We start from the raw sequence: 9422 nt of genomic DNA, 5'->3' as shown, positions 1-9422 counted from the left end.
ACAGACAGAGAGTAAAGACTAAATGCAAAGTATGCAAAAATGATTTTAGTGAAGAGTTACACGTGTTAATTGAACGACCTAATTTCACCCTCTTCATTAAATACACAGTAGATTCCCCTGGGTGTAGACAGTAAAGAGGCAAACTAAAGAGATCTCTGTGGTCTCATGGAAGGGACACTGGGGTTGGTTGTAACACTTGTTCGCATATCTCTGTTACTCAGATACTATTCAGAATACACTGACCCAAGTTTTCTATATTTAACTGCCATATGTCTGTTGTCCCTTTTTTGTGTCAACAACCATTAAATTATAAAAAATACTGTTTTCCAATTAGCCTATAAGATTTATATATACATAAATATTTTAGTAGGCTATTAAACAGTAACACTTATTAAATAATCTTAATGTGTTACGATTTATTTATCATTATTGTATCTATGATTTACTTAGTTATTAGGTTTTGTTTGTTTATGCATAGATCATAGGCCTACAGTATACCGTAAGTAAATTTGCAATTGTTACAAAGGCTGTTCAGTAGTTCTATCACATCTATTTTATTATGAGACAGAATATAGCAATAAACTATGCAACAAACTCTGTGTATATTGTAAAAATACCAACATGTTGGGGACAGTTGCAACAACTTTTGCATCATATAAGCCATGACAAACTATCCAGACACAATGACTTTATTACATGCTAACCATGTCACTTACATGTCAACAAAATAGTGATTCAAACTTAATGCATTTTGACTGATTGATTCAAAAGTTAAAGACTGTATGACAAAAATATACCTCTAAAACAAGTTATTTCAATAATGCAGTGTGTTGTGTCTTTCAGGTAGGGGGCGGGTCTAACTAAGCGTGTACAGTATTAGTGTCATCCCTCTGGTATGCCTCTGATTAGAGAAATAAGACTTCACCTGCAACTTGCAACTGTACCCAGTCTCCCCTAGCTGTGCTTTTTGGGCATTCTTGACATGCACTGATGTCCCAGGTAGCAAAATATGTTTTTGCAACATTAAGTTCTTGTCAGAAAGTTTGCTACATGGTTTCTTCAGGGGTCACAGTTAATGTGTTGAAAGAATACAATTAAATAGGGCTGGGCAATATGACAATATATATCGTTAAAACAATATGAAAATGTCCATCATATGTGTATCATCTCTATTGTGATGTCACACAAACAGCGGCTGAACTGCTTTACGGCAATTTTTACGTCATTTTGACAATGCTTTACGTTCTAATCCTTGCATATGAGAGTGAGCCTGGAGCGAATCATAGGGAGACGCTGTTTATTAACATTGACTTTAACGTGCAGAAAAGGACTCAAGTGAAAACAGAAACTTTTAATTTACTTTAATTCACACAGGATTGTCAAACCATAGGCTTGTATGTGGTCATTTCATATGGACTAATTATATTTTAAATGACCAGAAAACATGATATATATATAAATCCTGATTGTTGATTTTGTGATATAGGATTTTGGCCATATCCCCCAGCCCTACTATTAAATCAACATTGTTTAAGGGTTGTGGTTCCAACAATAAAAGAAACATTGTCCTGATATGACTACTTCACACTTTCCCGCCCCAATCTTTAAATCAAATGAGGACGGCAAATTAACCATTTTAGGGTGTTTTGAAACAAATCACTTCTTTACTGTGATGCATGCAACTTGTCTGATAAAGAAAACTCAATAATTTATATGCAAGAATATATAATATATAAAATAATATATAATTATACTGTAGTTGTTTTTTCTAGTGAAGGGCTTGACTCTGCACTTGAAAAAAAATGTTGTAGCCTATTATCTTTCTAAACTGTCCACACTACAATAATCTCATCTGTCTGCTGAGAAAGAGGAAGATTTATTCTTCAACTAAAGAAAATTGTTGGTCAATTAACAGCTGCTTCATTGTCAGGTCCAAATAAGTCCATTGTTATAGTTTTAATATTTGACATTGACATGGCCAAGCCCTCAGGAAGTGTGCTGGGCTTATAAGCACATTTGTCATAGTGGTGAAACTGTTTAATTATAATTATGAACACTGGCTCAAAAACATTTTTTTTTCATCTACTAACGTCAACATCAGTTATTATATTTTCCAGTTATTCAAATCATTAAGTCCGAAAGTTGTGAACAATCACAAAAGTTATTTTCATGGACATAATGCATCAGACTCCCGAGAGTTTGGAGGCCGGGTTAAAGGAAACGCTAGTGCCCTTTCTCTATGGACATCAGGTTGCTAAAGATGTCTACAATATCTGAATATTAGAGTCTAAGTTTTTTGGCTACATGACCCACTAAGCAGCTTTCTTAGGAATAAAAAGGGGACCCAGCTCAGACGTTCTTCTTACAGAACCATGGATTTGGAAGGAAGCTAGCAAACAGGCTAGTTAGCTCAGTAAATAAACAAACTAATATATATAACATTTAACATACTGATGTACATTCTGTATTTCTGTTGTGACAATATTCCACTTTTGAGTCATTCACATTTTTCAGCTTTAGAATGCATTTGACAGGATTAAAAAGTACACAAGATATTCTTTCCTCATTAATAGTCGAAGTATAACCGAACAACTTCCCAGTAACTGCCAGTACTCTATATTTATGCAAAGTTCAAATCAAGCATAAAAAGTGCTTTATGTTGTGACACTCAAGGAACCCTCACACAAATATGAAAACTGATAAAGTCCTCGGGCCACTCCCTTCCAGCTCCTCCTTCTCCATGTTTAGACTGGCATCACTGCCGAAGTGTCAGCCAAGAAAGCGGGGAGGGGGGAAGAGCTGATTCTGCAGAGGTTTTGTTCCTCTCCAAAGAAGTTAGCCATTGTATCGAACAAGATCTGGTTGCTAGGAGCGTGACCGTGTATGTCCCTGTTCAGACTACCCAGTGTGGTATGTACAGTGAAGAGGAAAGGGCTGTTTTGTCCTCTGAGTAATGTTAACTCCTTGAATCCCAGATCTTTGTCACAGATTTACCGTGGGTACTAATCCGACTCTGTGTGTGTCCGGTTATGAGGTGTGTGATGGGGCGTTGTCCGTCGACAGTGATTAACCTTTAACACCTGATGTGTTTCTGGAATAATTTTTTACATTTTATTGTGCCTCTTATTATCCTATTAAAACAGCACCTATATAAAAAGAATGCAAAGCATCAACATTTGTCGGAGAGTAATTTAAAGAAAAGTTACAGTAATGACAAATACGTTACAGTAACAGGAAAAGAATAGATGAAAAAACATGTCAAAGTAACTCAATTCAATCTGCTTTATGTAAAAAAAATAGTCTAGAAGTATAATTAAACATTTGTTTTAAGGGAATGTAAGGTTTGTGAAAGGTAATAGTTCATTAAGTCAGTGAAAGACCAAAACATAGTACACATTCCCCAAGTTTAACAGGTGCTCTTTGTCAAATTGATCAGGGCTTGTGCTGCCTATTGGTGTTCTTAGGTAAAATGGAATCATTAGTCGCTTAATAGATAATTCAATCAGTGGAAAATTAATTAATCGGCAGCTATTTTGAGAATGGAATAATTGTTTTATTAATTTTAAAAGTAAAAATATGCGATGTTTGCTGGTTCCAGTTACATTTAGAATGTTGGTCGACAAGAAAAAATCACTTATCCAGGACTAAATGCCGACAATGCTTTATAGACAGAGAGAAATTAATCAAGAAGGTAAGTGGCATAATAACTGATAATAAAAACAATCTGGTTAATCATTACTTTTCAGATTTATTGGCACTGTGGCGAGTAATGAAACAAATTGTAAACCCTTAAAGTACACTTTAAGTTGAGGCCAAATGGCCACCTTCCTTCCTCTCTAAAAGAAAAAGTGAAGTGGGGGTTCTGACACCTCGTGTATCTGGAAGAATACAGCAAACTGTCACATTATGACTCCAAATGTAGTATAATACAATAACAGTACACACTTAAGCAAAAAACAACTAACAATGTACTCCTCTGGGATGGCATTGTCCGGGCGATCCACTCCTCGTCCCCTGCCCTTGCGCTGTTCGGACAGAAACAGGCTTTTGAGATAATACAATATGTTGTTTTTTTCAATGAGTGGTCCGTCTGCCTCCTTATTATCTCTGTTGAGAGTTGCACATGTGCAGTACCGATCAGTCAGTGGCATGTTGATCAGCTCTCACTGACAGTATAAAACAATCATTGAAATTGGTATTTGAAAGTGATTCAAGTCAAACTCAGGAGGTTGTTGAGTAAATAGGCATGAATGTAAACGTTAAGGGTGGATTGGTAAGTAGTATGTTAGGTGCAAACAGGTAAACCAAAGGACCAAATGTATGTCCCCCTCAGGCTTAATGTACAAGAAAAAAAATGTTTTAAAACTATTTTTCTAAAGCAGAACCCTTACACAGAACCCCCTCCACTCAGTAGTTTCACAATAGCAGTTATCAATGCCGCAGGAAATCTACAAGTGGTTCACCAATAAACACTGTTGAAATGAAAGTGATTAAGAAGAAAGAATGCTAATGTTGTGCCATTTCCTTTATGAACATTTTTCTATCAACACCAGCAATCATGTAGCAAACACTGCTGTAATGTAGGGGTTCAGTGTCCCTCTCAGGGTTAGCTTAACAAGACTGGTGGCTGATTAAAATCAGTATTTGTTGAACTGAATGAATGAAAAGAATTTGTGGTTAAAATTAAGTCAATATTTATCGTTCCAGTGAAACTTGAATAGAGTTCTCTCTTAGAATGGATGCTTTAAATCGGTCTTCAACACAAAAAAAGACTGTTGTACAGGGGAGCAAAGCAGATGTAGCGTGATAATGTTGTTCTCCTAAAGCTGGTTAATCCATGCTTTTTCATCAACAACAGCAATGTGAACGTTGTTGCTCATAGTGACAAAAACACAGATCATTGTCACCCAAGTTCCCTTTGACTAAATGAAGCCTCTTCCACTACCACACACTACACAGTCACAGTTGACAACTAGATGGTGAATTATAGCAGGGCATTTAGCAAACATTACACGTTTATTGCTAAGGCATTTACCATGATAAAGGGGACATATTTTAGCTATGCATTGAAATTTTCTATTATTCAAATGTGTTTTTGAATCACGTTGGTAAAGTTTGCTTCGTTTTACAAAATTGTATACATATTTTTATTTAATTACTGCACTGCACTGTCACTCCAAAGTTGTAGAAAACATGGCTGCTCTAAGATCAGTCATTTCGCCTTTGTGTGAGCCAGAATCGCCAGGCGGTATTGGAATGGTTAGTTGAAATCATGACACTTGACTACAAGCTAGTGTAAGAAGGCAGCCTGAGGTGAATGACGATTGGTTGATTTCAGCGAAAACAAGGTTTGATGTAGAAACCTGCAGCGGTTCTGAACGGTCCATTTCAGAGGCGACCTTTTTAAAAATGTAATTCTGGAAAAACACGGAATTATGTAGTTGTCACTTTTTCACTGTGAACAATAAACACCCAAAATCTGAAACCCATGCAAATACGAGAATATCATTTAAAAGATATGGCCCCTGTAAGGTGATAATATGTCATTGCTGTGTTTACTGCTAATTGTGTTGCCCCCATGTGGCCAAAAGAAACCTACATTTCTGCAGGTTTAAGGAGAAGGTCTGGGTGAATGGTGTGTACAAAAGAGCTTTACTTTGACGATGGAGACTGTGGTAGTCTACATATTCTGTCTCCTATAGACAGTCATTATTGATGTATTTATGACTAAAATCTTTGCCTTACATAAACATGCAGTTTTAGTTGTCTGAACTCGTTTCCCAGCCTTAACAACAGTGGTGACATCTGAAAACCCTTTCATTTGCATAAGTCACAAGGGTCTTATGAAGACATTGACATGACATAGTAGCATGGCCCAATCAGAAAACATTTGTTTAGTTTATTTTGTAAGTCAGGGTGGATTTGCTGTGCCATATGGTGAGATGATAGTTGGTCTTTCTGCTCTGAATGCAGATTCCCAGTGCACAGGAAGTTGTTTCACCTCCAAAAAAGGCAAAAAGGTTATGTGGCAATCGTGATGTTCATATCAAATATTTGACAAGTAGAAAATGTGCCCGTTAGTATGAGCACACGATTGTGTAAACACAAGAGTCACAAAGCTGTTTCCCATAGCCTGCAGGCAGTGTTCTGCTCTGTGTGCCACTCCCAAGAGCCTGGGAGGAGGCCATGGAAGGAGGGGCCTGACTCTCCTCTCAAGCCCACACAGGTGAACTCCTGTTGGGGTGGAATGCGGAAGGGAGGGGGCCTTGACACACAGAGGTGTGGAGCTTTTAACTTCTAACAGGGTGGGGAAGAGATACCATAGAGGCAAAGGAAGGGAGTTAACCCTCTCCGTCATGGCTACTCACCTGGATAGGGAAAGGGAGTGTGTGTGAGGGAGTGTGTGTGTGGGTGTTTGTGTGTGTGTGTGTGCAGAGGGTAAAGGAGGGATCAAGTCACAGCACACACAGTTGTTTTCACTCACTTGCTCTGAGTCTCAGTGTCTCTCATATCTTTCTCCTATACACACTTAATAACACAGGCAGAGGCACACATACACACACACACACACACACACAACTCAGCTGAGTTTGAGGGCAAATAAGTAAATCTTTGACCAGACGGCTCTGTACAGGAAGGAAACAACCGTAAGACAGGAAAGTTTAAAGTCTGTTCATCTCCGCTTTTTGGAACTTTTTACTTGGAGTCAAGGACTTGAAGATTTTTTCCCTTTTTTTTTTTTGACAGGTGGATACAAACTTTTTCCAAACTCTTGGGTCCGACAAAACAAAAAGGAATTAGTTTTTTTCTTATTTATTGTTGGACTTTTGGACTCGGACTGAGCGAGGGCACAGTAAGAGGTTTGTTTGATCAGTAATCTCTTTGTATCCAGTCATAAATGTCCTAACAGCTCCTTTGTTTTCAATGCCCTTCACCTTAAACATGTTACTCTTCTCAGCATTGCAAAATGTACAGATTATTCTGCTGGTTCATTTATTTGTGACTTTATGGCAAGGTGAGAGACTGTAAAGTGTGCATTATGTAACTTTATATCTCACCATGTGATTTTACATTTGCATGACAGACTGAAAGCTGAGATCTGAAGCTGAGATTTTGCTGAGTGCTTATTTTCTCTTATGCCTTATTTTAATTGTTATTTTCTGCATGATTGCACACATGGAAGCCGAGATTACATTTCAGCTCAGGTGAAAACTGGATTAGAACAGACAGTAGAGAGAGAATTCCCAGGGTCAGCAGGTTTTTCTGTCACACAAAACTTAAAGACCTGTGTGTTTGTTAGGTTTGTGTTATTTGGGTTTTAAAGATGGAATGCTGGGATAGCTTCAAAGACTGGGATTTTCCAGCTGTGTGTGGCTGTGATTTACCTTACTGTCAAAGGCAAGTCCCCTAGCATGACCCCTAAACCTGTTACTGAAGACCCCCCAACCCCTTAGTGATGATGTCATGACAGGGTCAGACCCACACCCAGCAGTGGTATGTTCTCCTGGCAGGCATTTTGTTGTCTGAAGAGACAACAACCACAGCTTTGAACTCAGAAAAAATGTCCCCTCTATTATGCACCACAGAGACAGTGAATGAGTGACTCAGTTCTATTTTCTGCCTCTTGGAAGCTGTAATTTGTGTCTCCCAGTTTATTGTCAGTGTCACATAAACGCCCGTGTGTCTTTGAATTTGTCTGAGAAGGAGGGAAGTGCCTTTTCTCTACTCCGCTCATATTCAGTGATGGTCAAGTTTGGAGGATAGGAGCTCGTCTGTTCTGTTTTTTCCTTCCTGAGTCGGGGATTTATGTGACACCTAATGCACACACACCTGTAGTCAGCTCAAGTTCACAACCAGGTGCTAAGGTGCCTTTCCCATGTGTTTTCAGACTGTGTTTTTAACCTGGACAGGTCATTCTCTCGCCTCAAGGAGAAATTCCTTCTTGGAGTTGTAAACCTTCAGAGCACAAATCATCATTTTATTTTGGTGCATTTTTGTGGTGGCACAGACAGTGTTCAGTTTTCTGCCCACTGGGACTATTACTGAGACATTTCATGCCACATAGTGCCCTTTGTTCACTCTCCACCTCCCGTCTTTAGTCGAGATCTTTTTGCGGCTTCCTGTCTATCAGATTGTTCTCTATCCAACATTCCCGCATACGATTATATAAAGTAGTTTTATTATGGAGAGTCTACCCAGCATGCTGCTGGAGTTTTTCCAGGTCCCACCCAGAAATGGTCCCTTCCTGTTGTGATGCTTCTATCACATTTGATCATGCCTCAACTGGCTCTTTATAGAGTGTCTTTGCCTGAAATGAGTCATATTGGTAAAGCCAACATTACACCAACTTAAAACTGTCTGAACTTCATTTCTTAGCCTCCATTATCGAGGTATAAAAGTAATATGTGAAAATCATGTTCGTATATGTTATATATCTGTTTACGGACTGTGTAAAGGCATGAATAATTCAATACTTACACCATAAAGGGGTTGAGACGTTCCTTGTGATTATGTCAGTGATATGCACTTATTTCTCTATGCCTCAGTTTATGATGTTATGTCTGAGTGGAGTCAGTTAGGTGTAAATAGATAGCTAGGGGTTAAAACACAACACAAACTTGAGCTTCTGCCACAAATCTTTGCCTATAAAATGTTAATTAAAAAGAGCTTATTCATCCAGTATCACGACACATGGTATCGAATGACTTAAGGGTATCAATATTTCCTGACACTACTGTATCTAATATCTGTCTTTGAGATATCTGCTTCCACTTAAATATTAAGGTCAATTGAATTTTGTGTTTAGGCCTTACGTTGTGAAGAACACAAAACCCACAGATCTTAATGTCCTCTTCTTCTTTCTTCAAATAAACCTTTTTCATTGGACAATTACATTTGCGTTGCCTCGATCATGTTTTGGTGTAAGTTGTAATTGAATCTAGGTTCCTTTTTATGCCTCATGACAAAGAGAATGGTAATGTTGACTAGAGAATAAGATAGATGAGGAAAAATGTTAAAAAGTCTGTTTATGGTGTTGTTTTCTGACAGAGCAGAGTGTTGTCCTGGTTTGCTCTTAGTAGCTCTTTCACAACCTGAAATGAAGGTAGGGGGAATGTCTGGTCCTGTTCACTTTCTCTGGATCTAGACCAAGGGAAAGTACAGGTGGTTCAAGTTACACCTCTGTTGGCAGAGATTTTCCTGTAGGGTAAAAGTCTTGTCTCTCTGCCTTTATCTTTTCCTCTGTCTCTGCAACAGTGCATTTTAGCTGTGTTATACGTTTGCACACAAAAACATATTTGTGTTTCTGTTTCAGGAAGGAGATGGGGAGATGGACGTTACATCTCGCAGCGGGGCTCGGGCTTCTAGCCGTCTTGTTGACCTGCTGTTATGCTGAAGGTGAGGGAGCCTAAAGTCACACAAAT

The sequence above is a fragment of the Semicossyphus pulcher genome, unplaced genomic scaffold (genome assembly GCF_022749685.1).
Source record: "Semicossyphus pulcher isolate SPU_LCO1_2020_fin unplaced genomic scaffold, fSemPul1.0.p SCAF_16, whole genome shotgun sequence".
Taxonomy (NCBI): domain Eukaryota; kingdom Metazoa; phylum Chordata; class Actinopteri; order Labriformes; family Labridae; genus Semicossyphus; species Semicossyphus pulcher.
This window is presented reverse-complemented; position numbering follows the sequence as displayed.